We start from the raw sequence: 15,539 nt of genomic DNA, 5'->3' as shown, positions 1-15,539 counted from the left end.
CATCAGTTTGTGTGTGCCTGCTACGAGGATGAAATATTGCCAACAAAATCAATAAAATGTAAGGCAATTACGATAACTAAGAAACCAAATGTGAATGATTGTTCATACTGTAGAACTTCGGCATTAGTAAGCTATGATTTACAAATACTACTTATAACTGTTAAATAAAATCTAAGATTATCCAACATGCAGGAGAGGAAAAACTTGGTTTTGGTAACAAAATTCTGTAATGGTATCTTGTATAATTTTAGAAAGAAGAAGCACCATGGATAATTTTAGAAAGAAGAATCGAGATAAACAGGTAAAGTGCCGCTTTCATTGACCTGGAGAAGACTTTTTATAGAGTGGAGTGGAAGCTGCTATTGGAAAACTCTTGCTGATGTTAAGAGAAATCTAATGCCTTGGATCACCACAAACTGAAAATAAATACAGACAAGGCTAGAATAATGATGACAGGTAGATGAAACAGACAAATAAAGGAACTGATGAGGAATGTACAATACTAAAACATGTGACATAGCAAATATATCACATAGCACTGTATATATGCCTGCCTCTCTTTCTCTTATTTACTTTTATTTAAAGACACAAATATATTTTTTGAAGAAAAAGATAACGAAAAATACATAACCTGATTTCAAAGAGACGAAATCACTCCACCTATAAGGAGACAGGCTTAAGCTATTTATTTACAATTAAACTCAAGTATGAGAATGTACATTTGGAGAATAGAATTGTGTGGCAGCAAGAAAGGGAATATTTGGAAAACACTGACAAGAGGAAGGGATAGGAGGATAGGACATCTGTTAAGACATCATGGAATAACTTACATGGCACTACTGGGAGCTGTAGGGGTGAAACTGTCGAGGAAGATAGAGACTGGGGTACATCCAGCAAATAATAGAAGACGTAGGTTGTAAGTGCTACTCTGAGATAAGAGGTTGGCACAGGAGGGGAATTCATGATGGGCCGCATCAAAGCAGTCAGAAGACTGATGACCTAAAAAACAAAAATATGACGCTAGGTAGTCGTACTAGGTGCTGAGTAGATCTCGCGGAAAAGCCCCTGTAGGTAACGTGGCCGGAAGTCAGATGGAAGGGTTATTACAGTGGGAAATCGAAGAGTAACTAAAATGTTCAAGAACTACGCGGTCGTAGGCACCTCCCCCGTTAGCTAAGAATCTTGCGGAATGAGTATGTCAGATGAGAAAGCCCGCACTAATCCGTTAGTCGGTAACACGGTACACCATTAATATCGTAAAATCGTCCACGTAGTTTCTTATTTGCTTTAATAACTCACCAAAGTAAGTGTTGGAGGGAAGGATCTAATGACGTAATATCATCTGCTACATGTCGTATGTATTCATTAATTTGCAAAACTGAGAATGAGGAATGTGAATCACATTGCGGATACATACTTTGGAAGGGGAAGAGATGCTGGCTGAGGAACTAGTGCACTCGTCACACAATATGCTTTCGGACAGCCTTGGTGGAAGGTCGCGTATATGTCCACTCAGTCTCAAATATTCGTTTCTGGGTTAGAACCATACTTTTAAAAATACTAATGCAGGTTAGTAGTCGTATTTCGCACTAATTACACGAAAGTTACGAGTTGTACAGAAGTGGGAAGTGACCACTGTGTGTACATGTACACCGTCTTCTCTTGTCGATCTTCAGACCAACAGTAGTTCTGCGTTCTCGAGTCAAAACGAGTAAGTGACTCTAGCGCATGATTTTGCAGTTGCAAGAATTCCTTTTGTTTGGTCTTCAGTGTTCGATCACGCAGACGGCTGATGGGCTGTGTGTTCCAAATATCACGTTCTTTGTCGCAGTCAGGAGAGCATTATTTTACGCGTTTATAAACTTTCATAGTTCATAGTGCTCCAGGTAGTTTTCTTTGGATCTAAAAACAGCTAACGTATAATTTCTTTCGGCAATGAGTACCTGTTTCGAACTAAAGATAACGATGAAATGAAATGATCATATGGCATTTATTGGGCGGGATATCCCCTTCGGGGTTCGGCCGCCGTATTGCAAGTCTGTTTAGTTGACGCGACTTTCGTGTCAATTATCATGAAAATGATGATGAAGGACACACAACTCAGTCCCCTGCCGGGAATCGAACCCGGCCCCCTTGCGTGGTAGGCGGTTTCGCTACCGCTGCGCTACGGAGGCAGACAAAGACAATGATAAACACGACTGACGGAACTATCATTTACGGCGCCCAAAGGAAGGCGTTCGCCAGATACAAATGTCTTTCATATGCTCTTACGAGAAACAATAGGTGCCAAACAGGATGCAACAGAACTACTGAAGAGATTGCCTACATTTCGCTTGTCCATCTCTTTTCGTAGTATTGATGCGGGATATGAGAATCTTACTAGATAAGATTCACGCAGGACCTCTAAAAATCTCAAAGAAGGGCACCTCGTTTTGTGTTCGAGTGCCACGATTATGATACATAAGTTGGGGTAGCAATCACTAAAGCAACGGAGCTTCTCTTTGTGGCGAGAGATTTTCACGAAATTTCGGTTCCAACGTTCTCCTCTGATAGAGAAAATACTTTGTTGAAGGCCACCTACATAAGGAGAAATGATCATCGTAATAATCAAAACTCGTACGGTAATAGTTAAATTTTCGTGTTTCTCGTGCTCCGTTCGAGAGTGAACGGCACATAGTCTGAAGGTGGTTCGGTGAAGCTTAAAACAGGCACGTTGGAGCAGTAACGCAGATGTAGATGGAGAGGTAGAGGACTGAAACATTACGAACACTCGTCACACATTCACAATTGCCGAGATACGAGAGAAAATCGTTAAGAGTAGTTGTAGGAGGTTTGTATGTGCAGTACACTTGATATCCCGCAGACACACACGTTTCCAGAGGGCTTTGGAAGAACAGAGGTGCCTCCTTTGCTGGTACTGGACTGACAGCAGCCGCAACGACACGGACGGCGCCGGGCCCTGTGGCAGGCAGGTATCACTGGCAGGCAGAGAATGCGCTCGTGCGCGGGCGCCGTGTTTGCGCACGGCGAGCGCGCAGAGCCGATTACGGCCGATCGGAAATGATCCGCTGAGCTGCGCCGATACGAGTATCGTCCCGGCCGCTTTCGCTCCACTGTGGCTTTCCGTCTGCGCCGCTGCGGCAGGCTGGTTCGCGTTTCTACCGACGACAGGGATCGTTCCTCGGAGATTGCGCCGAGCAGCCACAGGAAATGAAGTTCGCGACAGTTCCTCTCGTGCGTCAAATGCTTTTTTCTTTAGTATATCATTCCAGGTCACTGGAAGTTCTGCAAATAAAATTTCAAACGTTCTTTGTTAGAAGTGACCCTTGAAAGCTGGCTATTAAATTCTACTTTCAGTACTCAGTTTCACTTTTCCTACATTTAAATTATTTTGCGAATTAGTTATAGCAAGTATTATTCTGCACTCAATTTCGGCCATAAATACAGATGATCTTTGGGAGATTCTCTTCTGTGAGGTATACGGAAGGCATATAGTCTGGCACTTGTGGGAGTCCTGGCCAACTAGAGTGTTGCCCGCTCACAGAGCACACTGGAAGGTATTTTTCAAAGTCACATCTTTAGTGAGTGCTTTGAAAAGAGGAAGACTTTGTTGGTGTTGAATGAGGTGATCCGCGACTTCCGCTTCGTGAGATCCTTCACGTTATGAAATTGTTGCGAACAGCGCAGCTCAACTTACTTTCCAGGAGTCGATATTAGCTACGAGGCTTGGTACAGAATTCGACTTCAGCGACTTAATACGAAGAGTATTAAGTCACTTCAGTTACTCTTCCACACGCTTAACGTATTAAATTCTTTTTGTCTTGTATGGAAAAATTATTCGTATGATGAGTACGTCTGTTTTACCTGAGACTTGTCGTTTCCGCACTAAGAGGATGTGTATTACCGTGTTCACTTGGTTTTACAAGCTTCACAAGGCAATATCGAAATATGATTTCTCATTTCTCTTTCCGTGGTCATTACTTGTTTTTTAAATGACTTCGTGTGACTGGTATTTTACAGCCAATGAAACTCGCAACCTAACTGATACATTGAAAGATGTACATATATTTCAGATCAAAGTCAGCGTCCATCACTCTGAACATTACGTATCCTGTGGTTAGCGTGCATTTTAGAACAAGAAGGAAAGCAGTGACGCTGATTTAGCTTGCAGATACGATGTCTTTGCCCCAGCAGATATGTTCTACATTTCATATTTGTTACAACTAAAAATCAGGGATCGCACCCACATTGCATAGTAAGTGACTGTAAGTCGACTGTCAAGATACATTCGCCCTTGCTGAAATGTAGAAATGATTTTTCATTTTCAATTGAAAAACAATTTCCTTTTGCTCTTGCAAGAACAGTCTGGAACGCACTCATCGCATTTATAGGTGATCGATTTCAGTCCAAAGGTGGACCATCTCAGGCCGTAATCCGGTGTGGATCCACGAAGCAGGAGATGCAGAAGTCTCCAGATGCTGTCTGTCAACTGCTCTAGTATTTATTTTGAACACGTTGCTCAGAAACCAGTGACGCCTTATACATACACACATACATACTGTTCCCTAGAGGGCAATGTAAGTTATCGGCTTTTTATTCTATGCTGCCTTACGTTTTAATTCCTTGCATCACAAATATAATAGTGATTTATCATACAACCATTATTATAAATACATATAATTTGTAAGTTAGCCTTTAAAGTTTTCGGTCGGATATTCGATAAGCATTCATTCTGTTGATTACAAATGACATGTGGAAACGACTAGGTAGTAGAGATTTCGCTGTTTAAGCGAATCACAGCGTGGCTTCTGCACCAATTGACCGCATCTGGAGAATTCTGCATTTCCTCCTCCGCGGATCAGTCTCCGCACATGAAGGCGTAAAATAGTTTATTATATTCTTTGTATTTTATTTGTACATCCCTCTTAGACATTGAAGCACCAAAGAAACAGGTATAGCCATGCGTATTTAAATGCAGAGATAGGCTGAATACGGTCCTGCGGTCGGCAACTCCTATATGAGACAAACACTGTCTGGCGCAGTTGTTATATCGTTTACTGCTGCTACAATGGCAGGTTATCACGATTTAAATAAGTTTGAACGTGGTGTTATAGTCGGCGGATGAGCAATGGAACACAGCATCTCACAGGCAGCGACGAAGTGGGTACTTTCCCGTACAACAATTTCACGAGTATACTGTGAATATCAGAAATCCGGTAAAACATCGAATCTCCGACATCACTGCGGCCGGTGAAAGATCCTGTAAGGACGGGACCAACGACGACTGGAGAGAATCGTTCAACGTGACAACAGTGTAACCCTTCCCCAAACTGCTGCAGATTTCAATGCTTAGCAATCGACAATTCTGCGAAAAATTCAACGAAACATCTTCGATATGGGATTTCGAAGACGAAGGTCCACTCGTGTACCCTTAAAGACTGCTCGACACTAAGATTTACGCCTCGCCTTAGCCCGTCAACGACGACATTGGGCTATTGATTACTGGAAAGATGTTGCCTTGTCGGACGAGTCTCGTTTCAGACTGTATCGAGTGGATGGATTTGTACGGGTATGGAGACAATCTCATGAATCCATGGACCCTGCATGACAGCAGGGAACTGTTCAAGCTGCTGGAGGCTCTATAATGATGTGGGGCATGTACAATTGGAGTGATATGGGAGCCCTGATACGTCTAGATACGACTCTGGTACGTGACACGAACGTAAACATCCTCCCTGATCATCTGCATCTATTCATGTCCATTGTACATTCCGACGGACGTGGTACTTCCAGAACGACAACGCGACACACTAAACGTCCAGAAGTGCTACAGAGTGCCTCTAGCAACGTTTTTCTGAAATTAAACACTTCCGTTGGCCACCAAACTCCCCAGGCATAAACATTATTGAGCATATCTGGGATGCTTTGCAACGTGCTGTTCAGAAAAGATCTCCAACCCCTCGTACTCTTACATATTTATGGACAGCCCTGCAGGATTCATGGTGTCCGCTCCCTCCAGCACTACTTCAGACATTAGTCGAGTCCATGCCACGTCGTGTTGCGGCATTTCTGAGTGATCACGGTGGCCATAAACGATATTAGGCAGATGTACCAGTTTTTTTTTTTTTTGTCTCTTCAGTGTATATTCCGGAGTACGGTCTGAAGATGGCTTGCCATTGGACTGAAACTGGCCATCAGTAAATGTGATCTGTACGACGTAGACGGTTTTTCAAGGTACAGTTGTGGAACTGATCGGTGTTTTTCTAAAATGTTTTAGAAAATATATTCATTTTCTTGTCACTTTGGCTGTTATTTACCGTTGCGCTATAAAAGAAATGTGAAGTGTTGAGGTAACTCTCTCTTATTGCGTTACAGTCATCCTGTTTTCATAATTTGATTACTTAGGTCATATCTTTAACTGTAACAAGCCACAGCTTTTAAACTGTGAGGAGGTCAGGATTTACTTTCTCTAAACGGAGCAGTCACCTTACGCGCTCCACATTTAAGGCTAACTTACGGTACTGGCCGAAACATAAGCATCAGTCTTTCCGAAAACATCAAAAGAAACTCAGAAAGGGGTTTGGAATTTTGTATACTTGCGAGGTGCCGGGGCTAGTAGTGTATTTATCACTAAATTCTACTAGAATCCACATGTGTAAATCATGCTCTAAGCCCCCCCTATTCTAACTCCGACTTTTGCTGTTGCACAAGGATAAAACAAATACGCGAACTGACTCTAATCAACCCTGCTAGTGGAGTAGAAGAGAGTTTGGCACCTGCAATAATTTAATTTGATAAATAAGTTAAATAAACAAAGGTTTCATTAGCATAGTGAGGAATGATAGGGTTGCTCTATTGATTAACAGAAAGAAAGTTCTGTCCAAAATAACAATATGATTTATTAAGATTAAACGCAGAATAGTAAAAGAGACACAGGAAATATAAAACATCAAATTGGCTAAAATTGGAGATTCATAGAAACACAGTAAAGGTGAAGTTGTCCCTAACTTAGATCGTGAGGTTTAAGACGAAGTGGTATGTGGAGCCAATTCCTTTCCACTCAAATCTCAAGAGAGACACACAGCTAACCCAATAGTAATTGCTGCTACTCGAAACTGAACAAAGTTAGAAAAGGATGAACAGGCGCGCTCTGCTGAGCTCTGATTATCACCTAGGAAAATCCCTATCTGCCGGTGCTGCGGACGTACATTACCAACAGTCTTCTTATCTCCCAGAACACGATCTGGCGTACCGCAGGCGAGGGCTGGTTGCTCCGACGTCCTCGACCGAAAGGCGACTGCCGACTACTCAGAGCACCCGTACAGGCCGAACACCGAACATTCCCGCCCCCACGACAGTGGCCGTGGTTACGTTCCAATCAGCAACTCGAAAACCGGCGGAAATTCCACTCCATTGCCGGAGCACTACCATTCCACCAATGGAGATTCTTGGCGCCAATTTCTGTGCTGATTTTGCAGAAAGTGCGGGAATTTTCCCGCCACAACTGCGTGGGTACACAAGTCATTCCCACGCCTCGCTGGTAGCCCGCCAGAAAGTGTTTTCGCAAAGTTTCTCTGAAGTAACGGAACCTCTAGCCCAGCCGCTACTTCACACCCCAGCGGGCGTGTCTCTTGACAATGTCGGCGTCTGAAAAGCATTCACTCGAATGCCTCACACACGTCGGCTTAACTCTCTCCAGTTCCACAGAGCCCGCCTGTCACCGGCCCACCCGGGTGACGAGAGACGCTGCGTGGGAAGTACGCGTGTTAAGGAAAAGCAACCCTCCACCGCATGCAACTAGAGAGGAGAATCGTAAGATAGAAATATGAGAGGGGGCTCATGCCACCTCTCATTGCCCCTACGCCATTTTAGATTGTAATTGGTGAGCGGTTGGCTCACTTAGGAGCAAGGTAGTGAGTCAATCGCCCAAGAACAATCTTACAAAGTGACTCCACATACCGCACTCTATAAAAAAGATCATTGCAACTGAAAAATGCAACTCATAGAGGGAGGATTATTTATGATGTAGCCAACTTCACCTTCTTAATATGGAACACTAACACTCACATCACACATCCATACCCAGGGAGCCCCTTCCAAACACCGATTCACGCAGACATTCACGCTCTAAACATGGCCCGGGCATCTGAGCCAAATATGGAGCAGTTTATTCTTTACAATCAGAGTTGGAGTGCTCCGCAATTAAATGCCCAAGATGTTACAACAATTTTAATCATTAAACTAACCTGACCTCACTCACACATGATAATATTTAAGTTAACAATCTCTTTGTGAGTTTTCAGAATCTAGTTACAACCTCCGATTCATTCTGTCTCCCTGCAGCAAGAATAACCTTTACAAAATGTTCCCTGAACTGATGGTCCATTCACAATGACAGTGGTGGTATCTGCTTCAGTTTATGGGGACTTCAGGCACACTGTTAGCATACACACAACAATAAACACAAAATACAAAAAAAACATGATGTGGAGAACAATACAGTAATCTGTAATAAGAATTACAGTGTAAAACACAAACGCATACAAGGTATAACATACATTACAGAAACAACATAAGAGAAAGAAATTTAAGAAAAACAAAAAAAAACAAGGTTCATGGGGCATCAAATTGTGCGTGCACATTGCACAAAGTTCACGACTGTGCTGAGAATGAGGCACTAAATCACATTGTTAGAAATATCCGTGGCACTTCACTGATTCCACTGTACTGACATCACATAAGGCTAAACGTCGGTTGTAGTTGCTACGTTGTGGCAACAGCAATAGGGAGTTCTGGAGTGTCTGCAGTACGCTGTTGAGATTGTAGTCAGACCCACGCATATGATCACGGCCGTATGGTAGGAAGACACAGTGATAGGCTCTCCTCACGTCGATTAATTGTCTCTGAGGTCTACTCGTTGGGATACATCACTAGTCTAGGTCTCTTCTCTCGCTGGACAGAACTTTATGTTTCCCAATATTGCAGTTCGACGAGGGATGATGGCACGTGGAGTGACTCCACAAGTGTGTGAGGTCATCCATACAGGATCGAACCAGGAGCGACTATTGTTAAAAACTGCTCTCTAATAGAGAGGAGAAGTAAGACATGAGACCATACATTTGTTAGTGTGGCACGATACTGCTTTGTGTATGCAGATCGGCCAATGCTAGTGAGTTGTAAAAACCCAAACAGGTGAGTATAGAGCGTCCCTTTCTGTCCTGAGGCACATGAGGCGCAGGTTCTGACACGATATGTGATGTTCTTCGTGTACTCACGACAACGTGGTCTGCCGCAGGGAATCCCTCCAAGCGGCTGCCGCGTCCGGAGAGCTAGCAGGCTGTCGCGTGTCAGGGTCAACGGCCAGCCCCACTTTCGCTTGTGGCGGGGCGAGGGTCCCGTGTAATCCCTCAGGTAGGCAGCCGGGTGACTGTCAGCGTGTAGGACGGGACGCTCGCCCTCTAGCAGGTAGCCGAAGACCTCTTGTTTTTGCGCTGGCTGGCCTCTGCATTGCCACGTTCCTCGTCATCTGTACAATTCTTACAAAAGTCTTATGCCTAACTTTTTCCCATGACCTTCTATGTTATAATAAATTTACATAATGAAACATTGATGGTCTGTCATTTCAGACACTCTTATTTTACTTTTATAGTTATTAATCTATGGCAATCATTATAACATCTAATCTAGACATGGAAATAATTTATTTTGATATATGTGTAGAGACCGATCTCAGTATGTACATGGTGTGTGATAACTGATGCTTTGTAATGGATGAACAACTAAATGTGCGGGCCCGCACTAATATTACTATTAATTATATAGATCGACAGTAGACATGCTTCAAGAATTAACTACCATATCCCAACGATCTACATTCTACGTCTTTTAATTAAATTATGTTGTTATGCAGGTCTAAGTTTTACTGTGCTATAAAGAACATGCAACTACGCTACTTTCGCTCGCCCGTCGTCCCTCCATCTCGGGTCTGTGGTTTGGTGACCTGAAAAATAGCAACTCAACAGGCGCGCGCCACACTTGTGGTAGAAAACCCCCACAATATTAATCTAGTTATTGTTAAATCCTACAGTTTAACTTATCCTAGTATCGTACTTTCCCTTTTATTTATTTATTTATTTATTTTATTTTATTTATTTATTTATTTATTTTTTTTTTTTTTTTATTTACCTTATACAATACCCTTACATAGTTCCTGTTACGCTGAGATGTCTTGCTGCTCGCCGCTATTGACGACAGTGATGTGCGCGCCGTACGACATGACCTCCGAGTTTTCATTACGCCTCACTGAAACTCCAGAGACTGGGTTAGCCATGGCTATACACGACAATAAATTTATAGTTGCAACTTCCTTCTCTATGTGAAGCGGTTTTCGCGATCGAAGTACACCTTTCCAGAAGCAATGTAATATGACCAAGCCAGGACTGGTTCCTGTTGAGGATTCAGACACCCAACACACGCCAGCTACACAGTATGTCACGAATATCCAAGTACAATTCCTTGGTGATTCATCTGTGACAAAAACGAGCAGCACGCTAAATCCCCAACCAGCACATTAGCATGGTAGGCTTTTATGCCCTCATTTCTCTCGTCTAGGGCACCATTAGAGTCAAATGCTCACAGGTTCACCCCGACTTGCAAGACAACGATACCGGCGCAGCTCTGCAAAAACTATACTGCCCATATTCACCCTCGAAATCGCGCAATATACCACAATCGTGCAGTGCACTGACGCGTGCCTGCAAGCATTGGTATGAACGTCTCACGAACTGGTTGTGGCCGCTATGGAGCGTATCACGACCTCTCAGAACGCTTCTAAGAGCACGTTCTTGTATGCGCCCGTTTGTGCGACGTCTCATCACTCATCCTTATCCCTTAACATGGACACCAGATAGGAAAGGACAAAAACATTGCTCATGAAAAGGTAGTGTCTCCTACTCCATCGACATTGGAGATCGCAAACATAAACAAAAAGAGGATAGCAGCAGTAAATTCTTATGCAAGACAACGCAGCGTGTTAATACTTTAGCAATCTTAATCTATTAATGTAACGATTATTGTTCCCCGAACAAAGGTTCATATATTTGCCTATTCTACTATGTACATTTCTTACACTACTACTATTCTACGAACTCCTTTATGTGAGATATGTGGTGGAGTCCTATGGACTTCTTTCCTTTCAGCGTCTCCAATTCATAAGCATTGTGGTGAGCTGCTCTCCTTATACGGTACGGGCCGTTGTAAACAGAATAGAATTTTTGGCATTTCATTTTTTGTTTGTTCGAAAGTCGGAAAGACTTAACGAGCACCTTTTGTCCAACTTGGAAGTGTCGTAGACGAGCTCCCCTGTCGGCACGTCTCTTCCTGACCTCTGCTGCAGCCCGTATCCTCTTGAGAGCCAAATCCACTATGGCTTGGTGCTGCGTTCGCGCCCTTGGTGGGAAGTTTACGACCTTGGTTATCAAGTCCTTAGGAATCCAGTTTTTTAGTACTGTAATGGGTGCCAATTTTGTTATCCCATGGGGTGCCTCATTGATCACCTCCTGGAAGTCTTTAAGGAAAACGTCCCATGTCGTGTGCTGTTTGTTACAGTACAACCGGCACAAGTTTCCGAGTTCTTTAATAACCCGTTCTGCAGCATTCGAGCTCGGATGGTGTGAAGATACAAAAATGGGATCAATTTTACATCGACGCAACGTCTCCTTCCATGTTTTTGACTTAAACTGTGGCCCGTTATCAGAAATGATTCTACTCACATGACCAACCTGTGGTAGGAAATCCCGGATGAGGGCTCGTGATACAGTTCGTCCTGTCGCCCTCTTCAGTGGCGTAAAGGTAACGTATTTGGACGTTAGTTCAACAAACACTAATACGTAAGTATATCCTCTTCTTGTTCTTGGCAAAGGTCCCATCAAATCTGTTGCTGCTAATTGTCTTAATTTGGTCGGTACGATTGGGTATAATGGTGCCTGCATGCTCACAGTGGTGTGCTTCGCCTTTTGGCAGTCTTTACACACCGACAGTACCCTCCGAATTCGACGCTCCATGTTTCGAAAGTAACACATGGTCCTTAGCTTGAGATTGCACTTGCGTGGTCCGAAGTGTCCATAGCTAAGGTGAGTATGCCATATAACCTTGTTTATTAGGTGTTCAGGGATGCATACCCCCCATTCAGTGTCATTGGTATAATTTCGGTGGAAAATTATGCCTTTACGCAAGAGGTAGAACTGCCTGATGGTGGCGTGTCTTCTGTCTATCCATTTCTGCTTCAATAACACTAGGGCAGGGTCCTTGTCTTGCTCCTTCTTGATGTCCTGCATACTACAGGTAATAAAATTCTCAAAGGCTACTTTCTGCATATAGTAAAGGCAGTAGTGATTTTCCTCTAGATCTTCTTCCATGTTGTGCTCAAATCCGATCGGTGACCGTGATAAGGCGTCTGCAATAATGTTCTGACTGCCGGGGATATATTCTATCGAAAAGTTGTACTGCTGTAGATATGATGCCCACCTAATGAGCCGCCTGTGATTAAGCTTTGCAGTCATCAAGAACTCGAGTGCCTTGTGGTCTGTGTAGACTTTCGTCTGGCGACCAAACAGAAGGTATCTGAATTTTTCAAACGCCCATACAATAGCCAGCGCCTCTAACTCGGTTACTGAGTAATTCCTCTCACTCTTGGCTAGTACTCTGCTAGCAAACGCAATTGTCATCCACACCCTGTTTCCTTCATGTACATAGTCTTGGAACACCATGACACCCAGACCGGAGTATGAACTGTCCGTTACTATGCAAAGCTCTTCAGCTAAATTAGGGTGTGATAGGATGGGTGCTTGTAATAATGCGAATTTTAATGTTTTCCATTCGGATTCGGCCGCCTCATCCCATTCCCAAGGAATCTTCTTTCCTGTAAGTTGATGCAACCGAGGACTGCTCTGAGTTTTGACATGTATAAAGCGGTTGTAAAAATTTATGATCCCCAAGAACCCCCTTAACTGCTTCTTTGTCGTAGGAATGGGAAACTTTTCAATCGCTTCGATCTTTTCGGGATTTGGCGCAATGCCCTCACCCGTGATGATATGTCCTAGAAATTTCACAGAGGACGTCCCAAAATTCGATTTTTCGATATTGATAGTCACACCGTATTCCTTGAATGTCGCTAGGAGTTCACCGAGGACCGCATTGTGCTCTCCCCAAGATTTCTCCGCGATCAGCAAATCGTCCACATAGCTGGTGACATGACGTTTCAAATTATCGCTTAGTATGCCGTCCAGCCCCCGAATGAATGCGGCAGATGAAACGTTCAAACCAAATGGTAGACGACGAAACCGGTAACATCTTCCAAATGCTAAAAAGGCTGTGTACTGTCTGCAATTTGGATGGAGCTCGATCTGCCAGAAACTCGATTTTAGATCAACTGATGAGAAGATTGATATTCCATGGAAGTTTTGTAAGAGTTCCTCTAATCGTTCCGGTCTGTCTGTTTCGGGTTCTATTATGGTATTAATTTGTCGCGAGTCCAAGACTAAACGAATACTACCATCTGCCTTCTCGACTACTCTTAACGGGTTATTATAGGCTGAAGCCGTAGGTTCTATTATTCCTTCACTCAGCATTCGCGTAATTTCAGCTGCTACTTTCTGTCGATATGCCAAGGGGATTGGATAGGGTGGCACACGAAACTGGTTGTGCGGACGTACACGAAATTCATATTGGAAGTTCTTTATTGATCCTGTCTTGGGAAGGAAGACCTCCGCATGTTCTACTAGTAATTTATGAAGTTCTTTGCGGTGTTCGCCCCTTATATTCTTTATTGCTTCCACTTTTTCTCCTATTTTCTCCTTTATTTCTCCCATTATTCCGACTTCATTCTCATCCGTGTCCTCTCCCCTATCCGCAACGTCGTCCTGTTCTTCCTTTCTGTCTTTCAGACACGCATAGTTTATCCGAACACAGTTAGACGGTAGTTGAGCTGGGATCAGCTGATCGTCGAACTTAATGTGGACGGGATTCCCTTTCCTCAAAACCACTTCACCTCGTCCTAGATCAACTATCGCTTCATGTTCATTTAGGAAGTCCGTTCCTATTATCATGTCGATCGCCAGATTTGGCACGATCCAGAAGTTAGACTCTATTTTGTGTCCTTGGCAGGAGAATTCCAGTCTTGTTTGTTGGGTGACCTCCGTACATTTACCCGCTAATGCCCCTTTTATTTTGGTTTTCTTAACCGATAGGACAGGCCAGTCCATCTCCTGAGAGCACCTCTTGTATGCTGCCTCAGATATTGCTGTTATGTAGCTTCCACTATCTATTATTGCATTCAGACTCTTTTCAGCTATTGCTACTGTGATAAGAGGCTGCCGATCATGTCGAGGAGTTGCTTTATGTTCCTCGAGCAGGATTTCTGATAAATCTTCGTAATGTATCATCCGTAGTTGGCCAGGTCCGAGATTACGTGCGAAATTCCGGCGGCCTGTGTTCGCACTAGTCTGGCGTCAATCCCTAGTTAGGCTCCCCCTCCTCTGACGTGCATTAGGATTTGCGGGTCTGGTTTCAATCTCCTGGTTCCACCGTTGTCCTTGGTTTCGCTCTCTCCAATTACGGTCGCTTTGCCGTTCGTTATTCCTTCTATCCCAGATTCCTTGTCTAGATTGACCCTGCTCCCTGACGTTCTGGTTTCCGTGTCTTTGGTTTCCATAACCTTGAATAGCGTAACCTTGACTTCCGTAACCCTGGTTTCCTAACTGACCAGTGCGATTATGCAATCTGCTGTCGTCTTCTGTTCCTGGCCGGTGGTATTTGTTACTTTGCCCCTTCTTCCTGTCCTTTGCGTCTTGTTTATCAAAGACTACTTCGAGTTCGCGCAATAGAATCTTGAATGCTTCTATGTCAGCTCCACACTTGCCGACAAGTGTCTGTTGGTACCTAACTGGCAATTTGGAAAAGCAAAATTTAATGATTTCTCCGTTACTATATGGACTATCTAAAAATTGATTCTTCTTGAGTAAATCATCAAGAAATTTGGTTGCGCTCCTATGCCCGGACACTTCCAGTTCAGGACAAAATATTATTTCCTCTTTAATCCTATCTTGCGTTTCCTTTGACCAGTAGGTCCGCAGGAATGCACCAACAAATTCCTGATAAGTCCGACACGTCACTGCCACACCCCGCATCTTTTCCGCGGCTTGGCCTTCGATGTGTCCACACATGAATTCTAATTTTGCCTGGGTTGGCCATGATGCCGGTAATGAATTTGTAAACTGCATCACCCAGCTCTTCGGATGCATCGACCCTCCATTTTCTTTGAACTTCTGGAATTTCAGTATCGACAGGAAGTGATTGTGATCAAAATCCTGTCTGATCCTCGCACTGGTGTTGTCACTCGTTTCCGATACTTGCACGTCTGCTGAGTGTCCTGTTCTATCTTGCTGATAACTGTGATGTGCAACCTCTGTATCACAGTGGAAGTGGCACTCAGAATTCACTCTCCTAAGTGGGCTATAATTATTGGAGCTATTACTTGCTGT

Source organism: Schistocerca nitens, chromosome 1 (genome assembly GCF_023898315.1).
Source record: "Schistocerca nitens isolate TAMUIC-IGC-003100 chromosome 1, iqSchNite1.1, whole genome shotgun sequence".
Classification (NCBI taxonomy): Eukaryota; Metazoa; Arthropoda; class Insecta; order Orthoptera; family Acrididae; genus Schistocerca; species Schistocerca nitens.
Note: the sequence above shows the minus strand (reverse complement) of the source record.